A 23,400-nucleotide genomic window follows, 5' to 3' on the forward strand; every position below is an offset into this window, starting at 1 on the left:
GATTGGCATGTAGATGTCACCAGGAGAGGAATCTTATCAACCATGTGAAGTTTCAGGCAGATCGAACATTGTTTAGCTGAGTTACAAGCCAAACTACTTTTTGTCAGCAGGTGGCGCTACGACAGACTCAATGTTGTTATGTAGATGTGTTCAGGAGAGGACTTTTATCAACCATGTGAACTTTCAGGCAGATCGGACTTTGTGTGGTTGAGTTATAATGCAAACTACCATCTGCCAGCAGGTGGCGCTATAACTGTGACTTAAGATTGGCATGTAGATGCCTTCAGTAATGGAATTTAATCAACCATGTGAAGTTTCAGGCAGATCGGATGTTGTTTGGCTGAGTTATAAGCCTATCTACCTTCTGCCAGCAGGTGGCGTTATGACTGACTAATAACTGTTTTGGGGATGTGTTCAGAAGAGGACTTTTATGAGCCATGTGAAGTTTCAGGCTGATCTGACTTTGTGTGGTTGAGATATAAGGACTTCCTGTTCCACGGCGAAGTGTTGAGGTTTGTCATGCCGCCACGGCCACGCCCCTCTGCAAAAACTCTAGATCTTGACAATATATCATCACTTAAGCTTTCAGATACCAACCCACCAAACTTGGTGCTGATACACAAAAAAATTGTGGGAGGAGTTAATTACTCTGTAAATCATGACATTTCCTGTGGCCAGCAGGTGGCGCTATAACTGTATCTGGATATTGGCATGTAAACGTGTTCTGGTCTGGACTCTTATTAAACATGTGAATTTTGAGGCAGATCGGATAATGCATGCCTAAGTTATAATGACTTCCGGTTTTGTGGCGAATCGTCAAAGTTTGCGGGGCCGCCACGGACACGCCCATCGACAAAAACTATAAAGCTCCGCAATTTAACATCGCCAAGGCCTTTAGATGACAAAACCCAATTTTGGTGTCGATAGCATAAAATCCCTAGGAGGAGTTTGTTAAGATACAACGCCTGGAAATGGCAAAAATGCCACTTATATGCAGCAGGAAGTTAAAAATATCCGACTTCCTGTTAGGTTTGAGATATGGCTCCAAGAGACTTTTTCGTATGTTTTGGCATGTTTAAGGTGTGTGCCAATTTTCGTGCATGTGCGTGATTCGTAGCTCGGGGGCTCGTCCATTTAATTTTTCTAGGTGGCGCTGTCGAGTCATTTTGCCACGCCCACTTCAATATTGTTATGTGGATGTGTTCAAGAGATGACGTTTATCAACCATGTGAAGTTTCAGGCAGATCGGACATTGTGTGGTTGAGTTATAAGGACTTCCTGTTCCATGGCGAAGCATTGAGGTTTGTCATACCGCCACGGACACGCCCCTCTCCGAAAACTCTAAATCTTCACAATATATCACCGCTAGAGCTTTCAGATAACACTACCCAATTTTGGTGCTGATACGAAAAAATTTGTGGGAGGAGTTTATTATTCCGTAAATCATTTGATTTCCTGTGGCCAGCAGGTGGCGCTATAACTATATCTGGATATTGGCATGTAAACGTGTTCAGGTCAGGACGCTTATCAAGCGTGTGAATTTTGAGGCAGATCTGATAATGCATGCCTGAGTTATAACGACTTCCTGTTTTGTGGCGAATCATCAAAGTTTGCGAGGGCGCTACGGACACGCCCATCGACGAAAACTCTAAAGCTTCGCAATTTAACATCGCCAAGGCCTTTAGATGACAAAACCCAATTTTGGTGTTGATTGGATAAAATCCCTAGGAGGAGTTCGTTAAAATACAACGCCTGGAAATGGCAAAAACGCCACTTTTTCGCCGCAGGAAGTTAAAAATATCCGACTTCCTGTTGGGTTTGAGATATGGCTCCAAGAGACTTTTTCGTATGGTTTGGCATGTTTGAGGTGTGTGCCAATTTTCGTGCATGTGCGTGATTCGTGTATCAGGGGCTCGTCCGTTTAATTTTTCTAGGTGGCGCTGTCGAGTCATTTTGCCACGCCCACTTCCGAGACCCATATCAACCTGCTATTTACACCGCGTTTGGTGTGTGTGCAAATTTTCATGAGTTTTCGGGCATGTTTAGACCCTCAAAAGTGCCCCGATAGGGGGCGGAATAATAATAATAATAATAATTAAAGCTGCAAGCAGCGATGATAGGGACCTCGCACCCGGGCTCACCGTCGCCCGGTGACCTTACGATGACAGAGAACAGCGAACAATAATAATTTAAGCCATTATATAAAAAAAGATCTAAGAAAATCACAGATTTATGCCAAACTTCCTCCTGTCAGCAGGTGGCGCTATAACTGTGACTTAAGATTGGCATGTAGATGTCTTCCGGAGAGGAATCTTATCAACCATGTGAAGTTTCAGGCACATAGGACATTGTGTGGCTGAGTTATAAGCCAAACTACCTTCTGCCAGCAGGTGGCGTTATGACTGACTCAATATTGTTATATGGATGTGTTCAGGAGCGGACTTTTATCAACCATGTGAAGTTTTAGGCAGATCAGAGATTGTGTGGAGATTGTGTTTTAAGACAAACTACATTCTGTCAGCAGGTGGCGCTATGAAAGACTCAATATTATTATGTAGATGTGTTTAGGAGAGGACTTTCATCAACCATGTGACATTTTAGGCAGATCTGACATTGTGTGGCCGAGTTACAAGCCAAAATTTCTTCTGCCAGCAGGTGGCGCTATGACTCTGACTCAATATTATTATGTAGATGTGCTCAAGAGAGGACTTTCATCAACCATGTGAAGTTTCAGACAGATCGGACATTGTGTGGCCGAGTTACAAGCCAAACTACCTTCTGCCAGCAGGTGGCGCTATGACTGACTCAATATTGTTATGTAGATGTGTTCAAAAGAGGACTTTTATCAATCATGTGAAGTTTCAGGCAGATCAGACATTGTGTGGTTGAGTTATAAGTACTTCCTGTTCCATGGCGAAGCGTTGAGGTTTGTCATGCCACCACACACACGCCCCTCTGCAAAAACTCTAGATCTTTACAATATATCATCGCTAGAGCTTTCAGATAACAACCAACCAAATTTAGTGCTGATACGAAAAAAATTTGTGGGAGGAGTTTATTACTCTGTAAATCGTGTAATTTCCTGTGGCCAGCAGGTGGCGCTATATCTGTATATAGATATCGGCATTTAAACGTGTTCAGGTCAGGACTCTTATCAAACGTGTGAATTTTGAGGCAGATCGGATAATGCATGCCTGAGTTATAACGACTTCCTGTTTTGTGGCGAATCTTCAAAATTTGCGAGGCCGCCACGGACACGCCCATCGACGAAAACTCTAAAGCTTCGCAATTTAACATCGCCAAGGCCTGTAGATGACAAAACCCAATTTTGGTGTCGATCGGATAAAATCCCTAGGAGGAGTTCGTTAAAATACAACGCCTGGAAATGGCAAAAATGCCACTTTTTCGCCGCAGGAAGTTAAAAATATCCGACTTCCTGTTGGGTTTGAGATATGGCTCCAAGAGACTTTTTCGTATGGTTTGGCATGTTTGAGGTGTGTGCCAATTTTCGTGCATGTGCGTGATTCATAGATCAGGGGCTCGTCCGATTAATTTTTGCAGGTGGCGCTGTTGAGTCAATTTGCCACGCCCACTTCAATATTGTCATGTGGATGTGTTCAGGAGAGGACTTTTATCAACCATGTGAAGTTTCAGGCAGATCGGACATTGTGTGGTTGAGTTATAAGGACTTCCTGTTCCATGGCGAAGCGTTGAGGTTTGTCATGGCGCCACGGACACGCCCCTCTGCAAAAACTCTAGATCTTCACAATATATCACCGATAGAGCTTTCAGATGACACCACTCAAATTTGGTGCTGATAAGAAAAAATTTGTGGGAGGAGTTTGTTACACTGTAAAACATGTCATTTCCTGTGGCCAGCAGGTGGCGCTATAACTTTATCTGGATATTGGCATATAAACGTGTTCAGGTCAGGACTCTCATCAAGCGTGTGAATTTTGAGGCAGATCTGATAATGCATGCCTGAGTTATAAAGACTTCCTGTTTTGTGGCGAATTGTCAAAGTTTGCGAGGCCGCCACGGACACGCCCATCGACGAAAACTCTAAAGCTTCGCAATTTAACATTGCCAAGGCCTTTAGATGACAAAACCCAATTTTGGTGTCGATCGGATAAAATCCCTGGGAGGAGTTCGTTAAAATACAACGCTTGGAAATGGCAAAAACGCCACTTTTTCACCGCAGGAAGTCAAAAATATCCGACTTCCTGTTGGGTTTGAGATATGGCTCCAAGAGACTTTTTCGTGTGTTTTGGCGTGTTTGAGGTGTGTGCCAATTTTCGTGCATGTGTGTTATTCGTGGATCGGGGGCTCGTCCGTTAAATTTTTCTAGGTGGCGCTGTCGAGTCATTTTGCCACGCCCACTTCCGAGACCTATATCAACCTGCTATTTACACCGGGTTTGGTGTGTGTGCAATTTTTCATGAGTTTTCGGGCATGTTTAGACCCTCAAAAGTGCCCCGATAGGGGGCGGAATAATAATAATAATAATAATAATAAAAAACGGAGCAATTCCAATAGGGCCTACGCACCGTTTCGGTGCTCGGTCCCTAATTAAAGCTGCAAGCAGCGATGATAGGGACCTCGCACCCGGGCTCACCGTCGCCTGTTGACCTTACGATGACAGAGAACAGCGAACAATATTAATTTAAGCCAATATATAAAAAAAATCTAAGAAAATCACAGATTTATGCCAAACTTCCTCCTGTCAGCAGGTGGCGCTATAACTGTGACTTAAGATTGGCATGTAGATGTCTTCCGGAGAGGAATCTTATCAACCATGTGAAGTTTCAGGCACATGGGACATTGTGTGGCTGAGTTATAAGCCAAACTACCTTCTGCCAGCAGGTGGCGTTATGACTGACTCAATATTGTTATGTGGATGTGTTCAGGAGAGGACTTTCATCAACCATGTGACATTTTAGGCAGATCTGACATTGTGTGGCCGAGTTACAAGCCAAAATTCCTTCTGCCAGCAGGTGGCGCTATGACTCTGACTCAATATTACTATGTAGATGTGCTCAAGAGAGGACTTTCATCAACCATGTGAAGTTTCAGGCACATGGGACATTGTGTGGCTGAGTTATAAGTCAAACTACCTTCTGCCAGCAGGTGGCGCTATGACTGACTCAATATTGTTATGTGGATGTGTTCAGGAGAGGACTTTTATCAACCATGTGAAGTTTCAGGCAGATCAGACATTGTGTGGTTGAGTTATAAGAAATTCCTGTTCCATGGCGAAGCGTTGAGGTTTGTCATGCCACCACAGACACGCCCCTCTGCAAAAACTCTAGATCTTTACAATATATCATCGCTAGAGCTTTCAGATGACACCACTCAATTTTGGTGTTGATACGATAAAATTTGTGGGAGGAGTTTATAACTCCGTAAATCATGTCGTTTCCTGTGGCCAGCAGGTGGCGCTGTAACTGTATCTGGATATTGGCATGTAAACGTGTTCAGGTCAGGACTGTCATCAAACCTGTGAATTTTGAGGCAGGTCGGATAATGCATGCCTGAGTTATAACGACTTCCTGTTTTGTGGCGAATTGTCAAAGTTTGCGAGGCCGCCAAGGACACGCCCATCCACGAAAACTCAAAAGCTTCACAATTTAACATTGCCAAAACCTTTAGATGACAAAAACCCAATTTTGGTGTTGATCGGATAAATTCTCTAGGAGGAGTTCGTTAAGATACAACGCCTGGAAATGGCAAAAATGCCACTTTTTTGGCGCAGGAAGTTAAAAATATCCTACTTCCTGTTGGGTTTGAGATATGGCTCCAAGAGACTTTTTCGTATGTTTTGGCTTGTTTGAGGTGTGTGCCAGTTTTCGTGCATGTGCATGATTCGTAGATCGGGGGCTCGTCCGTTAAATTTTTATAGGTGGCGCTGTTGAGTCATTTTGCCACGCCCACTTCAATTATTTTATGGGAATGTGTTCAGGAGAGGACTTTTATCAACCATGTGAAGTTTCAGGCAGATCAGACTTTGTGTGGTTGAGTTATAAGGACTTTCTGTTCCATGGCGAAGCGTTGAGGTTTGTCATGCCGCCACGGACACGCCCCTCTGCGAAAACTCTAAATCTTCACAATATATCATCGCTAGAGCTTTCAGATAACACAACCCAAATTTGGTGCTGATACGATAGAATTTGTGGGAGTTAGTTTGGTACAGTGTAAAACATGTCATTTCCTGTGGCCAGCAGGTGGCGCTATTTCTGTATCTGGATATTGGCATGTAAACGTGTTCAGGTCAGGACTCTTATCAAACCTGTGAATTTTGAGGCAGATCGGATAATGCATGCCTGAGTTATAATGACTTCCTGTTTTGTGGCGAATCATCAAAGTTTGCGAGGCCGCCACGGACACGCCCATCGATGAAAACTCTAAAGCTTCGCAATTTAACATCGCCAAGGCCTTTAGATGACAAAACCCAATTTTGGTGTCGATCGGATAAAATCCCTAGGAGGAGTTCGTTAAAATACAACGCCTGGAAATGGCAAAAATGCCACTTTTTCGCCGCAGGATGTTAAATATATCCGACTTCCTGTTGGGTTTGAGATATGGCTCCAAGAGACTTTTTCGTATGTTTTGCCATGTTTAAGGTGTGTGCCAATTTTCGTGCATGTGCGTGATTTGTGTATCGGGGGCTCGTCCGTTTAATTTTTCTAGGTGGCGCTGTCGAGTCATTTTGCCACACCCACTTCCGAAGCCCATAACAAACGTAAATTTTCGCCACTTCTGAGGCGTGTGCAAAGTTGCGTGAGTTTTCGGGCATGTTTAGCCCCTCAAAACCGCGATTCATTCCGCGGAAGAAGAAGAAGAATAATAATAAACGGAGCAATTCCAATAGGGCCTTGCACCGTTCGGTGCTCGGTCCCTAATTAAAGCTGCAAGCAGCGATGATAGGGACCTCGCACCCGGGCTCACCGCCGCCCAGTGGCCTCAGGATGACAGAGAACAGCAAACAATAATAATTTAAGCCGATTTATATAATGAACCTGAGAAAATCGAACATTCATGACAAACTTCCTCTTGTCAGCAGGTGGCGCTATGACTGTGACTCAAGATTTGCATGTAGATGCCTTCAGTAGAGGAATCTTATCAACCATGTGAATTTTTAGCCAGATCGGACATTGTTTAGCTGAGTTTTATGTAATTTCCTGTTGCCAGCAGGTGGCGCTATGACTGTGACTCGATATTGGCATGTAGATGTCTTCAGAAGAGGATTTTAATCAACCATGTAAATTTTCAGGCTGGTCAGACTTTGTGTGACTGAGTTATAAGCCAAACTATCTTCTGCCAGCAGGTGGCGCTATGACTGACTCAATATTGTTATGTGGATGTGTTCAGGAGAGGACTTTTATCAATCATGTGAAGTTTCAGGCAGATCAGACATTGTGTGGTTGAGTTATAAGAAATTCTTGTTCCATGGCGAAGCGTTGAGGTTTGTCATGCCACCACAGACACGCCCCTTTGCAAAAACTCTAGATCTTTACAATATATCATCGCTAGAGCTTTCAGATGACACCAATCTATTTTGGTGCTGATACAGGAAAGTTTGTTGGAGGAGTTTGTTACAGTGTCAAACATAACATTTCCTGTGGCCAGCAGGTGGCGCTATAACTGTAACTGGATATCGGCACGTAAACCGGATCAGGTCAGGACTGTTATTAAATGTGTGAATTTTGAGGCAGATCGAATAATGCATCCCTGAGTTATAAAGACTTCCTGTTTTGTGGCGAATCATCAAAGTTTGCGAGGCCGCCACGGACACGCCCATCGATGAAAACTCTAAAGCTTCGCAATTTAACATCACCAAGGCTTTAAGATGACAAAACCCAATTTTGGTGTTTATCAGATAAAATCCCTAGGAGGAGTTCGTTAAAATACAGCGCCTGAAAATGGCAAAAGCGCCACTTTTTCGCCACAGGAAGTTAAAAATATCCGACTTCCTGTTGGGTTTGAGATATGGCTCCAAGAGACTTTTTCGTATGTTTTGCCATGTTTGAGGTGTGTGCCAATTTTTGTGCATGTGCGTGATTCGTAGATCGGGGGCTCATCCGTTTAATTTTTCTAGGTGGCGCTGTCGAGTCATTTTGCCACGCCCACTTTAATATTGTTATGTGGATGTGTTTAAGAGATGACGTTTATCAACCATGTGGAGTTTCAGCCAGATCGGACATTGTGTGGTTGTGTTATAAGGACTTCCTGTTCCATGACGAAGCGTTGAGGTTTGTCATACCGCCACGGACACGCCCCTCTGCGAAAACTCTAGATCTTCACAATATAACATCGCTAGAGCTTTCAGATAACACCACTCAATTTTGGTGCTGATACGATAAAATTTGTGGGAGGAGTTTATAACTCCGTAAATCATGTCATTTCCTGTGGCCAGCAGGTGGCGCTGTAACTGTATCTGAATAGTGGCATGTAAACGTGTTCAGGTCAGGACGCTTATCAAGCGTGTGAATTTTGAGGCAGATCTGATAACGCATGCCTGAGTTATAACGACTTCCTGTTTTGTGGCGAATCGTCCAAGTTTGCGAGGTCGCCATGGACACGCCCATCGACGAAAACTCTAAAGCTTCGCAATTTAACATCGCCAAGGCCTTTAGATGACAAAACCCAATTTTGGTGTTTATCAGATAAAATCCCTAGGAGGAGTTCGTTAAAATACAACGCCTGGAAATGGCAAAAACGCCACTTTTTCGCCGCAGGAAGTTAAAAATATCCGACTTCCTGTTGGGTTTGAGATATGGTTCCAAGAGACTTTTTCGTATGTTTTGGTGTGTTTGAGGTGTGTGCCAATTTTCGTGCATGTGCGTGATTCGTGGATCGGGGGCTCGTCCGTTAAAATTTTCTAGGTGGCGCTGTCGAGTCATTTTGCCACGCCCACTTTAATATTGTTATGTGGATGTGTTTAAGAGATGACGTTTATCAACCATGTGGAGTTTCAGCCAGATCGGACATTGTGTGGTTGTGTTATAAGGACTTCCTGTTCCATGACGAAGCGTTGAGGTTTGTCATACCGCCACGGACACGCCCCTCTGCGAAAACTCTAGATCTTCACAATATAACATCGCTAGAGCTTTCAGATAACACCACTCAATTTTGGTGCTGATACGATAAAATTTGTGGGAGGAGTTTATAACTCCGTAAATCATGTCATTTCCTGTGGCCAGCAGGTGGCGCTGTAACTGTATCTGAATAGTGGCATGTAAACGTGTTCAGGTCAGGACGCTTATCAATCGTGTGAATTTTGAGGCAGATCTGATAACGCATGCCTGAGTTATAACGACTTCCTGTTTTGTGGCGAATCGTCCAAGTTTGCGAGGTCGCCATGGACACGCCCATCGACGAAAACTCTAAAGCTTCGCAATTTAACATCGCCAAGGCCTTTAGATGACAAAACCCAATTTTGGTGTTTATCAGATAAAATCCCTAGGAGGAGTTCGTTAAAATACAACGCCTGGAAATGGCAAAAACGCCACTTTTTCGCCGCAGGAAGTTAAAAATATCCGACTTCCTGTTGGGTTTGAGATATGGTTCCAAGAGACTTTTTCGTATGTTTTGGTGTGTTTGAGGTGTGTGCCAATTTTCGTGCATGTGCGTGATTCGTGGATCGGGGGCTCGTCCGTTAAAATTTTCTAGGTGGCGCTGTCGAGTCATTTTGCCACGCCCACTTCCGAAGCCCATAACAAACGTAAATTTTCGCCACTTCTGAGGCGTGTGCAAAGTTGTGTGAGTTTTCGGGCATGTTTAGCCCCTCTAAACCGCGATTCATTCCGCGGAAGAAGAAGAAGAATAATAATTAAAGCTGCAAGCAGCGATGATAGGGACCTCGCACCCGGGCTCACCACCGCCCGGTGGCCTCAGTATGACAGAAAACAGCGAACAATAATATTTTAAGCCGATATATATAAAGAACCTGAGAAAATCACAGATTTATGCCAAACTTCCTCCTGTCAGCGTGTGGCGCTATGACTGTGACTCAATATTGGTATGTAGATGCCTTCAATGCAGGAATCTTATCAACCATGTGAAGTTTCAGACAGATCAGGCATTGTGTGGCTGAGTTATAAGCCAAACTACCTTTTGCCAGCAGGTGGCGCTATGACAGACTCAATATTGGCATGTAGATCTGTTCAGGAGAGGAATCTTATCAACCATGTGAATTTTCAGGCAGATCGGACATTGTTTGGCTGAGTTATAAGTAATTTCTTGTTGCCAGTAGGTGGCGCTATGACTGTGACTCAACATTGGCATGTAGATGTGTTCAGGAGAGGATTTTAATCAACCATGTGAAGTTTCAGGCTGATCAGACATTGTGTGGTTGAGTTATAAGGACTTCCTGTTCCATTGCGAAGCGTTGAGGTTTATCATGCCGCAACGGACACGCCCCTCCGCGAAAACTCTAGATTTTCACAATATATCATTGGTAGAGCTTTCAGATAACACCAAACAAATTTGGTGCTGATGCGAAAAAATTTGTGGGAGGAGTTTGTTACTCCGTAAATCTTGTCATTTCCTGTGGCCAGCAGGTGGCGCTATAACTATATCTGGATATCGGCATGTAAACGTGTTCAGGTCAGGACTCTTATGAAGCGTGTGACTTTTGAGGCAGATCGGATAATGCATGCCTGAGTTATACCGACTTCCTGTTTTGTGACGAATCGTCAAAGTTTGCGAGGCCGCCACGGACACGCCCATCGACGAAAACTCTAAAGCTTCGCAATTTAACATCGCCAAGGCCTTTAGATGACAAAACCTAATTTTGGTGTCGATCGGATAAAATCCCTAGGAGGAGTTCGTTAAAATACAACGCCTGGAAATGGCAAAAATGCCACTTTTTCGCCGCAGGAAGTTAAAAATATCTGACTTCCTGTTGGGTTTAAGATATGGCTCCAAGAGACTTTTTCGTATGGTTTGGCATGTTTGAGGTGTGTGCCAATTTTCGTGCATGTGCGTGATTCGTGTATCGGGGGCTCGTCCGTTTAATTTTTCTAGGTGGCGCTGTCGAGCCATTTTGCCACGCCCACTTCCGAGACCCATATCAACCTGCTATTTACACCGCGTTTGGTGTGCGTGCAAATTTTCATGAGTTTTCGGGCATGTTTAGACCCTCAAAAGTGCCCCGATAGGGGGCGGAATAATAATAATAATAATAATTAAAGCTGCAAGCAGCGATGATAGGGACCTCGCACCCGGGCTCACCGCCGCCCGGTGACCTTACGATGACAGAGAACAGCGAACAATAATAATTTAAGCCAATATTATTTGAAAAATTTAAGAAAATCACAGATTTATGCCAAACTTCCTCCTGTCAGCAGGTGGCACTATAACTGTGACTCAAGATTGGCATGTAGATGTCTTCTGGAGAGGAATCTTATCAACCATGTGACGTTTCAGGCACATGGGACATTGTGTGGTTGAGTTATAAGCCAAACTACCTTCTGCCAGCAGGTGGCGTTATGACTGACTCAATATTGTTATGTAGATGTGTTCAGGAGCGGACTTTTATCAATCTTGTGAAGTTTCAGGCAGATCAGATATTGTGTGGTTGAGTTAGAAGGACTTCCTGTTCCATGGCGAAGTGTTGAGGTTTGTCATGCCGCCACAGACACACCCCTCGGTGAAAACTCGAAATCTTCACAATATATCACCGATACAGCTTTCAGATGACACCACTCAAATTTGGTGCTGATACGATAAAGTTTGTGGGAGGAGTTTGTTACTCTGTAAATCATGTCATTTCCTGTGGCCAGCAGGTGGCGCTATAACTCTATCTGGATATCGATATGTAAACGTGTTCAGGTCAGGACTCTTATCAAGCGTGTGACAATTTAGACAGATCGGACATTGTATGGCCGAGTTACAAGCCAAACTACCTTCTGCCAGCAGATGGCATTATTACTGACTCAATATTGTTATGTAGATGTGTTCAGGAGAGGACTTTTATCAATCATGTGAAGTTTCAGGCAAATCGGACATTGTATGGTAGAGTTATAAGGACTTCCTGTTCCATGGCGAAGCGTTGAGGTTTGTCATGCCACCACAGACACGTCCCTCTGCAAAAACTCTAGATCTTTACAATATATCATCGCTAGAGCTTTCAGATGACACGACTCTATTTTGGTGCTGATACGGGAAAGTTTGTGGGAGGAGTTTGTTACAGTGTCAAACATGTCATTTCCTGTGGCCAGCAGGTGGCGCTATAACTGTAACTGGATATCGGCACGTAAACCTGATCAGGTCAGGACTGTTATTAAATGTGTGAATTTTGAGGCAGATCTGATAATGCATGCCTGAGTTATAACGACTTCCTGTTTTGTGGCGAATCATCAAAGTTTGCGAGGCCGCCACGGACACGCCCATCGACAAAAACTCTAAAGCTTCGCAATTTAACATCGCCAAGGCCTTTAGATGATAAAACCCAATTTTGGTGTCGATCGGATAAAATCCCTAGGAGGAGTTCGTTAAAATACAACGCCTGGAAATGGCAAAAATGCCACTTTTTCGCCGCAGGAAGTTAATAATATCTGACTTCCTGTTAGGTTTGAGATATGGCTCCAAGAGACTTTTTCGTATGTTTTGGCATGTTTAAGGTGTGTGCCAATTTTCGTGCATGTGCGTGATTCGTAGCTCGGGGGCTCGTCCGTTTAATTTTTGTAGGTGGCGCTGTCGAGTCATTTTGCCACGCCCACTTCAATATTGTTATGTGGATGTGTTCAAGAGATGACGTTTATCAACCATGTGAAGTTTCAGGCAGATCGGACATTGTGTGGTTGAGTTATAAGGACTTCCTGTTCCATGGCGAAGCGTTGAGGTTTGTCATACCGCCACGGACACGCCCCTCTGCGAAAACTCTAGATCTTCACAATATATCATTGCTAGAGCTTTCAAATAACACCACCCAAATTTGGTGCTGATACGAAAAAATTTGTGGGAGGAGTTTATTACTCCGTAAATCATGTCATTTCCTGTGGCCAGCAGGTGGCGCTATAACTATATCTGGATATTGGCATGTAAACGTGTTCAGGTCAGGACGCTTATCAAGCGTGTGAATTTTGAGGCAGATCTGATAATGCATGCCTGAGTTATAACGACTTCCTGTTTTGTGGTGAATCATTAAAGTTTGCGAGGGCGCCACGGACACGCCCATCGACAAAAACTCTAAAGCTTCGCAATTTAACATCGCCAAGGCCTTTAGATGACAAAACCCAATTTTGGTGTCGATCGGATAAAATCCCTAGGAGGAGTTCGTTAAAATACAACGCCTGGAAATGGCAAAAACACCACTTTTTCGCCGCAGGAAGTTAAAAATATCCGACTTCCTGTTGGGTTTGAGATATGGCTCCAAGAGACTTTTTCGTATGGTTTGGCATGTTTGAGGTGTGTGCCAATTTTTGTGCATGTGCGTGATTTGTGTATCGGGGGCTCGTCCGTTTAATTTTTCTAGGTGGCGCTGTCGAGTCATTTTGCCACGCCCACTTCCGAGACCCATATCAACCTGCTATTTACACCGCGTTTGGTGTGTGTGCAAATTTTCATGAGTTTTCGGGCATGTTTAGACCCTCAAAAGTGCCCCGATAGGGGGCGGAATAATAATAATAATAATAATTAAAGCTGCAAGCAGCGATGATAGGGACCTCGCACCCGGGCTCACCGCCGCCCGGTGACCTTACGATGACAGAGAACAGCGAACAATATTAATTTAAGCCAATAAATTAAAAAAATCTAAGAAAATCACAATTTATGCCAAACCTCCTCCTCTCAGCAGGTGGCGCTATGACTGTAACTCAAGATTGGCATGTAGATGTCACCAGGAGAGGAATCTTATCAACCATGTGAAGTTTCAGGCAGATCGAACATTGTTTAGCTGAGTTATAAGCCAAACTGCCTTTTGTCAGCAGGTGGCGCTACGACAGACTCAATGTTGTTATGTAGATGTGTTCAGGAGAGGACTTTTATCAACCATGTGAACTTTCAGGCAGATCGGACTTTGTGTGGTTGAGTTATAATGCAAACTACCATCTGCCAGCAGGTGGCGCTATAACTGTGACTTAAGATTGGCATGTAGATGCCTTCAGTAATGGAATTTAATCAACCATGTGAAGTTTCAGGCAGATCGGATGTTGTTTGGCTGAGTTATAAGCCTCTCTACCTTCTGCCAGCAGGTGGCGTTATGACTGACTCATTACTGTTTTGGTGATGTGTTCAGAAGAGGACTTTTATGAGCCATGTGAAGTTTCAGGCTGATCTGACTTTGTGTGGTTGAGATAAGGACTTCCTGTTCCACGGCGAAGTGTTGAGGTTTGTTATGCCGCCACGGACACGCCCCTCTGCAAAGACTCTAGATCTTGACAATATGTCATCACTTAAGCTTTCAGATAACAACCCACCAAACTTGGTGCTGATACAAAAAAAAATAGTGGGAGGAGTTTATTACTCTGTAAATCATGACATTTCCTGTGGCCAGCAGGTGGCGCTATAACTGTATCTGGATATTGGCATGTAAACGTGTTCTGGTCTGGACTCTTATTAAACATGTGAATTTTGAGGCAGATCGGATAATGCATGCCTAAGTTATAATGACTTCCGGTTTTGTGGCGAATCGTCAAAGTTTGCGGGGCCGCCACGGACACGCCCATCGACAAAAACTATAAAGCTCCGCAATTTAACATCGCCAAGGCCTTTAGATGACAAAACCCAATTTTGGTGTCGATAGCATAAAATCCCTAGGAGGAGTTCGTTAAGATACAACGCCTGGAAATGGCAAAAATGCCACTTTTTTGCAGCAGGAAGTTAAAAATATCCGACTTCCTGTTGGGTTTGAGATATGGCTCCAAGAGACTTTTTTGTATGTTTTGGAGTGTTTGAGGTGTGTGCCAATTTTCGCGCATGTGCGTGATTCGTAGATCAGGGGCTCGTCCGTTTAATTTTTCTAGGTGGCGCTGTCGAGTCATTTTGCCACGCCCACTTCAATATTGTTATGTGGATGTGTTCAAGAGATGACGTATATCAACCATATGAAGTTTCAGGCTGATCAGACTTTGTGTGGTTGAGTTATGAGGACTTCCTGTTCCTTGGCGAAGCGTTGAGGTTTGTCATGCCGCCACGGACACACCCCTCTGCAAAAACTCTAGATCTTTACAATATATCACCGATAGAGCTTTCAGATGACACCACTCAATTTTGGTGCTGATACCATAAAATTTGTGGGAGGAGTTTGTTACAGTGTAAAACATGTCATTTCCTGTGGCCAGTAGGTGGCGCTATTTCTGTATCTGGATATTGGCATGTAAACGTGTTCAGGTCAGGACTCTTATCAAACGTGTGATTTTTGAGGCAGATCGGGTAATGCATGCCTGAGTTATAACGACTTCCTGTTTTGTGGCGAATCGTCAAAGTTTGCGAGGCCGCCACGGACACGCCCATCGACGAAAACTCTAAAGCTTCGCAATTTAACATCGCCAAGGCCTTTAGATGACAAAACCCAATTTTGGTGTCGATCGGATAAAATCCCTAGGAGGAGTTCGTTAAAATACAACGCCTGGAAATGGCAAAAACGCCACTTTTTCGCCGCAGGAAGTCAAAAATATCTGACTTCCTGTTGGGTTTGAGATATGGCTCCAAGAGACTTTTTCGTATGTTTTGGCGTGTTTGAGGTGTGTGCCAATTTTCGTGCATGTGTGTGATTCGTGGATCGGGGGCTCGTCCGTTTAATTTTCCTAGGTGGCGCTGTCGAGTCATTTTGCCACGCCCACTTCCGAGACCCATATCAACCTGCTATTTACACCGGGTTTGGTGTGTGTGCAAATTTTCATGAGTTTTCGGGCATGTTTAGACCCTCAAAAGTGCCCCGATAGGGGGCGGAATAATAATAATAATAATAATAATAATAATAATAATAAAAAACGGAGCAATTCCAATAGGGCCTACGCACCGTTTCGGTGCTCGGTCCCTAATTAAAGCTGCAAGCAGCGATGATAGGGACCTCGCACCCGGGCTCACCGCCGCCTGGTGACCTTACGATGACAGAGAACAGCGAACAATATTAATTTAAGCCAATATATAAAAAAAAGATCTAAGAGAATCACAGATTTATGCCAAACTTCCTCCTGTCAGCAGGTGGCGCTATAACTGTGACTTAAGATTGGCATGTAGATGTCTTCCGGAGAGGAATCTTATCAACCATGTGAAGTTTCAGGCACATGGGACATTGTGTGGCTGAGTTATAAGCCAAACTACCTTCTGCCAGCAGGTGGCGTTATGACTGACTCAATATTGTTATGTGGATGTGTTCAGGAGCGGACTTTTATCAACCATGTGAAGTTTCAGGCAGATCAGAGATTGTGTGGAGACTGTGTTTTAAGACAAACTACATTCTGCCAGCAGGTGGCGCTATGAAAGACTCAATATTATTATGTAGATGTGTTTAGGAGAGGACTTTCATCAACCATGTGACATTTTAGGCAGATCTGACATTGTGTGGCCGAGTTACAAGCCAAAATTTCTTCTGCCAGCAGGTGGCGCTATGACTCTGACTCAATATTATTATGTAGATGTGCTCAAGAGAGGACTTTCATCAACCATGTGAAGTTTCAGGCAGATCAGACATTGTGTGGCCGAGTTACAAGCCAAACTACCTTCTGCCAGCAGGTGGCGCTATGACTGACTCAATATTGTTATGTGGATGTGTTCAGGAGAGGACTTTTATCAATCATTTGAAGTTTTAGGCAGATCAGACATTGTGTGTTTGAGTTATAAGGAATTCCTGTTCCATGGCGAAGCGTTGAGGTTTGTCATGCCGCCACGGACACGCCCTTCTGCAAAATCTCTAGATCTTCACAATATATCATTGCTAGAGCTTTCAAATAACATAGCTCAAATTTGGTGCTGATATAATAAAGTTTGCGGAAGGAGTATATTACAATGTAAAACGTCATTTCCTGTGGCCAGCAGGTGGCGCTATAACTCTATCCGGATATCATTATACAAACGTATTCAGGTCAGGACTGTTATCAAATGTGTGAATTTTGAGGCAGATCGGATAAAGCATGCCTGAGTTATAACGACTTCCTGTTTTGTGGCGAATCGTCAAAGTTTGCGAGGCCGCCACGGACACGCCCATCGACGAAAACTCTAAAGCTTCGCAATTTAACATCGCCAAGGCCTTTAGATGACAAAACCTAATTTTGGTGTCGATCGGATAAAATCCCTAGGAGGAGTTCGTTAAAATACAACGCCTGAAAATGGCAAAAACGCCACTTTTTCACCGCAGGAAGTCAAAAATATCCAACTTCCTGTTGGGTTTGAGATATGGCTCCAAGAGACTTTTTCGTATGTTTTGGCGTGTTTGAGGTGTGTGCCAATTTTCGTGCATGTGCGTGATTCGTAGATCAGGGGCTCGTCCGTTTAATTTTTATAGGTGGCGCTGTCGAGTCATTTTGCCACGCCCACTTCATTATTGTTATGTGGATGTGTTCAGGAGAAGACTTTTATCAACCATGTGAAGTTTTAGGCAGATCGGACATTGTGTGGTTGAGTTATAAGGACTTCCTGTTCCATGGCGAAGCGTTGAGGTTTGTCATGCCGCCACGGACACGCCCCTCTGCGAAAACTCTAGATCTCCACAATATATCATTGCTAGGGCTTTCAGATAACACCACCCAATTTTGGTGCTGATACGATAAAATTTGTGGGAGGAGTTTGTTACACCGTAAAACATGTCATTTCCTGTGGCCAGCAGGTGGCGCTGTAACTGTATCTGGATATTGGCATGTAAACGTGTTCAGGTCAGGACTGTTATTAAACGTGTGAATTTTGAGGCAGATCGGATAATGCATGCCTGAGTTATAACAACTTTCTGTTTTGTGGCGAATCATCAAAGTTTGCGAGGCCGCCACAGACACGCCCATCGACGAAAACTCAAAAGCTTCGCAATTTAACATCACCAAGGCCTTTAGATGACAAAACCTAATTTTGGTGTTGATCGGATAAAATCCCTAGGAGGAGTTCGTTAAAATACAACGCCTGAAAATGGCAAAAACGCCACTTTTTCGCCGCAGGAAGTTAAAAATATCCGACTTCCTGTTGGGTTTGAGATATGGCTCCAAGAGACTTTTTCGTATGTTTTGGTTTGTTTGAGGTGTGTGCCAATTTTCGTGCATGTGCGTGATTCGTATATCGGGGGCTCGTCCGTTTAATTTTTCTAGGTGGCGCTGTCGAGTCATTTTGCCACGCCCACTTCCGAAGGCCATAAAAAACGTAAATTTTCGCCACTTCTGAGGCGTGTGCAAAGTTGCGTGAGTTTTCGGGCTTGTTTAGCCCCTCAAAATCGCGATTCATTGGAGAGAAGAATAATAATAATAATAATAAACGGAGCAATTCCAATAGGGCCTACGCACCGTTTCGGTGCTCGGTCCCTAATAATTAAAGCTGCAAGCAGCGATGATAGGGACCTCGCACCCGGGCTCACCACCGCCCGGTGGCCTCAGGACGACAGAGAACAGCGAACAATAATATTTAAGCCGATACATATAAAGAAGCCGAGAAAATCACACATTTATGCCAAACTTCCTCCTGTCAGCAGGTGGCGCTATGACTGTGACTCAAGATATGTAAGGTATGTAGATGCCTTCAGTAGAGGAATCTTATCAACCATGTGAATTTTCAGGCAGGTCGGACGTTGTTTGGCTGAGTTATAAGCCAAACTTCCTGTTGCCAGCAGGTGGCGCTTTGACTGTGTTAATGTTGATATGTTGATGTCTTCAGAAGAGGATTTTAATCAACCATGTGAAGTTTCAGGCAGATTAGACATTGTGGGGCTGAGTTGTAAGCAAAACTACCTTCTGCCAGCAGGTGGCGCTACGACAGACTCAATATTGTTATGTGGATGTATTCAGGAGAGGACTTTTATTCACCATGTTAAGTTTCACGCTGATCGGACATTGTGTGGTTGAGTTATAAGGCAAAATTCCTTCCGTCACTAGGTGGCGCTATGACTGACTCAATATTGGCATGCATATGTGTTCAGGAGAGGACTTTTATCAAGCATGTGAAGTTTCAGGCTGATCGGAAATTGTGTGGTTGAGTTATAAGCATTTCCTGTTCCATGGCGAAGCGTTGAGGTTTGTCATGCCACAACGGACACGCCTTTCTGCGAAAACTCTAGATATTCACAATATATCATCGCTAGAGCTTTCAGATGACACCACCCAAATTTGGTGCTGATACTATAACATTTGTGAGAGGAGTTCATTACAGTGTAAAACATGTCATTTCCTGTGGCCAGCAGGTGGCGCTATAACTGTAACTGGATATCGGCATGTAAACGTGTTCAGGTCAGGACTCTTATTAAACGTGTGAATTTTGAGGCAGATCGGGTGATGCATGCCTGAATTATAATGACTTCCTGTTTTGTGGCGAATCGTCAAGGTTTGCGAGGCCGCCATGGACACACCCATCGACGAAAACTCTAAAGCTTCGCAATTTAACATCGCCAAGTTCTTTAGATGATAAAACCCAATTTTGGTGTCGATTGGATAAAATCCCTAGGAGGAGTTCGTTAAAATACAACGCCTGGAAATAGCAAAAACGCCACTTATTCGCCGCAGGAAGTTAAAAATATCCGACTTCCTGTTGGGTTTGAGATATGGCTCCAAGATACTTTTTCGTATGTTTTGGCGTGTTTGAGGTGTTTGCCAATTTTCGTGCATGTGCGTGATTCGTAGATCGGGGGCTCGTCCGTTTAATTTTTATAGGTGGCGCTGTCGAGTAATTTTGCCACGCCCACTTCATTATTGTTATGAGGATGTGTTCAGGAGAGGACTTTTATCAACCATCTGAAGTTTCAGGCAGATCGGACATTGTGTGGTTGAGTTATAAGGACTTCCTGTTCCATGGCGAAGCGTTGAGGTTTGTCATGCCGCCACGGACACGCCCCTCTGCGAAAACTCTAGATCTTCACAATATATCATCGCTAGGGCTTCCAAATAACACAACCCAAATTTGGTGCTGATACGAAAAAATTTGTGGGAGGAGTTTGTTACGATGTAAATCATGTCATTTCCTGTGGCCAGCAGGTGGCGCTATAACTTTAACTGGATATCGGCATGTAAACGTGTTCAGGTCAGGACTCTCATCAAACATGTGAATTTTGAGGCAGATCAGATAATGCATGCCTGAGTTATAACGACTTCCTGTTTTGTGGCGAATCGTCAAAGTTTGCGAGGCCGCCACGGACACGCCCATCGACGAAAACTCTAAAGCTTCGCAATTTAACATCGCCAAGGCCTTTAGATGACAAAACCCAATTTTGGTGTCGATCGGATAAAATCCCTAGGAGGAGTTCGTTAAAATACAACACCTGGAAATGGCAAAAACGCCACTTTTTCGCCGCAGGAAGTTAAAAATATCTGACTTCCTGTTGGGTTTGAGATATGGCTCCAAGAGACTTTTTCGTATGTTTTGGCATGTTTGAGGTGTGTGCCGATTTTCGTGCATGTGCGTGATTCATATATTGGGGGCTCGTCCGTTTAATTTTTCTAGGTGGCGCTGTCGAGTCATTTTGCCACGCCCACTGCCGAGACCCATATCAACCTGCTATTTACACCGGGTTTGGTGTGTGTGCAAATTTTCATGAGTTTTCGGGCATGTTTAGACCCTCAAAAGTGCCCCGATAGGGGGCGGAATAATAATAATAATAATAATTAAAGCTGCAAGCAGCGATGATAGGGACCTCGCACCCGGGCTCACCGCCGCCCGGTGACCTTACGATGACAGAGAACAGCGAACAATAATAATTTAAGCCAATATATAAAAAAAAGATCTAAGAGAATCACAGATTTATGCCAAACTTCCTCCTGTCAGCAGGTGGCGCTATAACTGTGACTTAAGATTGGCATGTAGATGTCTTCCGGAGAGGAATCTTATCAACCATGTGAAGTTTCAGGCACATGGGACATTGTGTGGCTGAGTTATAAGCCAAACTACCTTCTGCCAGCAGGTGGCGTTATGACTGACTCAATATTGTTATGTGGATGTGTTCAGGAGCGGACTTTTATCAACCATGTGAAGTTTCAGGCAGATCAGAGATTGTGTGGAGATTGTGTTTTAAGACAAACTACATTCTGCCAGCAGGTGGCGCTATGAAAGACTCAATATTATTATGTAGATGTGTTTAGGAGAGGACTTTCATCAACCATGTGACATTTTAGGCAGATCTGACATTGTGTGGCCGAGTTACAAGCCAAAATTTCTTCTGCCAGCAGGTGGCGCTATGACTCTGACTCAATATTATTATGTAGATGTGCTCAAGAGAGGACTTTCATCAACCATGTGAAGTTTCAGGCAGATCAGACATTGTGTGGTTGAGTTATAAGAAATTCCTGTTCCATGGCGAAGCGTTGAGGTTTGTCATGCCACCACATACACGCCCCTCTGCAAAAACTCTAGATCTTCACAATATATCATCGCTAGAGCTTTCAGATGACACCACTCTATTTTGGTGCTGATACGGGAAAGTTTGTGGGAGGAGTTTGTTACAGTGTCAAACATGTCATTTCCTGTGGCCAGCAGGTGGCGCTATAACTGTAACTGGATATCGGCACGTAAACCTGATCAGGTCAGGACTGTTATTAAATGTGTGAATTTTGAGGCAGATCGAATATTGCATGCCTGAGTTATAAAGACTTCCTGTTTTTTGGCGAGTCATCAAAGTTCGCGAGGCCGCCACGGACACGCCCATCGATGAAAACTCTAAAGCTTCGCAATTTAACATCACCAAGGCTTTAAGATGACAAAACCCAATTTTGGTGTTTATCAGATAAAATCCCTAGGAGGAGTTCGTTAAAATACAATGCCTGAAAATGGCAAAAGCGCCACTTTTTCGACACAGGAAGTTAAAAATATCCGACTTCCTGTTGGGTTTGAGATATGGCTCCAAGAGACTTTTTCGTATGTTTTGCCATGTTTAAGGTGTGTGCCAATTTTTGTGCATTTGCGTGATTCGTAGATCGGGGGCTCGTCCGTTTAATTTTTCTAGGTGGCGCTGTCGAGTCATTTTGCCACGCCCACTTCAATATTGTTATGTGGATGTGTTCAAGAGATGACGTTTATCAACCATGTGAAGTTTCAGGCAGATCGAACATTGTGTGGTTGAGTTATAAGGACTTTCTGTTCCATGGCGAAGCGTTGAGGTTTGTCATACCGCCATGGACACGCCCCTCTGCGAAAACTCTAGATCTTCACAATATATCATCGCTAGAGCTTTCAGATAACACCACTCAATTTTGGTGTTGATACGATAAAATTTGTGGGAGGAGTTTATAACTCCGTAAATCATGTCATTTCCTGTGACCAGCAGGTGGCGCTATAACTGTATCTGGATATCGGCATGTAAACGTGTTCAGGTCAGGACGCTTATCAAGCGTATGAATTTTGAGGCAGATCTGATAATGCATGCCTGAGTTATAACGACTTCCTCTTTTGTGGCGAATCGTCAAAGTTTGTGAGGCCGCCACGGACACGCCCATCGATGAAAACTCTAAAGCTTTGCAATTTAACATCGCCAAGGCCTTTAGATGATAAAACCCAATTTTGGTGTTGATCGGATAAAATCCCTAGGAGGAGTTCGTTAAAATACAACGCCTGGAAATGGCAAAAACGCCACTTTTTCGCCGCAGGAAGTCAAAAATATCCGACTTCCTGTTGGGTTTGAGATATGGCTCCAAGAGACTTTTTCGTATGTTTTGGTGTGTTTGAGGTGTGTGCCAATTTTCGTGCATGTGCATGATTTGTATATCGGGGGCTCGTCCGTTTAATTTTTCTAGGTGGCGCTGTCGAGTCATTTTGCCACGCCCACTTCCGAAGCCCATAATAAACGTAAATTTTCGCCACTTCTGAGGCGTGTGCAAAGTTGCGTGAGTTTTCGGGCATGTTTAGCCCCTCAAAACCGCGATTCATTCCGGACGAGAATAATAATAATAATAATTAAAGCTGCAAGCAGCGATGATAGGGACCTCGCACCCGGGCTCACCGCCGCCCGGTGACCTCACGATGACAGAGAACAGCGAACAATAATAATATAAGCCGACATATATATAAAAAACCTAAGAAAAATACAGATTTATGCCAAACTTCCTCCTGTCAGCAGGTGGCGCTATACCTGTGACTCAAGATTGGCATGTAGATGTCTTCCGGAGAGGAATCTTATCAACCATGTGAAGTTTCAGGCACATGGGACATTTTGTGGCTGAGTTATAAGCCAAACTACCTTTTGCCAGCAGGTGGCGTTATGACTGACTCAATATTGTTATGGGGATGTGTTCAGGAGTGGACTTTTATCAAACATGTGAAGTTTCAGGCAGATCAGAGATT

General features: G+C 43.9%; 1 long non-coding RNA gene across 1 annotated transcript; it reads right to left on the reverse strand.

The window, feature by feature from the left end:
- Nucleotides 1-190: 190 nt before the first annotated feature.
- Nucleotides 191-16,923, reverse strand: LOC147837662 (uncharacterized). The gene is made up of 3 exons (XR_015526339.1): nucleotides 16,668-16,923; nucleotides 12,563-16,269; nucleotides 191-1,022 (listed from the first exon to the last, which is right to left on the reverse strand). It is a non-coding gene; the product is annotated as an uncharacterized LOC147837662 (long non-coding RNA).
- Nucleotides 16,924-23,400: the final 6,477 nt, after the last annotated feature.

The sequence above is a fragment of the Danio rerio genome, chromosome 25, assembly GCF_052040795.2.
Source record: "Danio rerio strain M-AB ecotype USA chromosome 25, GRCz13ab, whole genome shotgun sequence".
NCBI classification, from domain to species: Eukaryota; Metazoa; Chordata; class Actinopteri; order Cypriniformes; family Danionidae; genus Danio; species Danio rerio.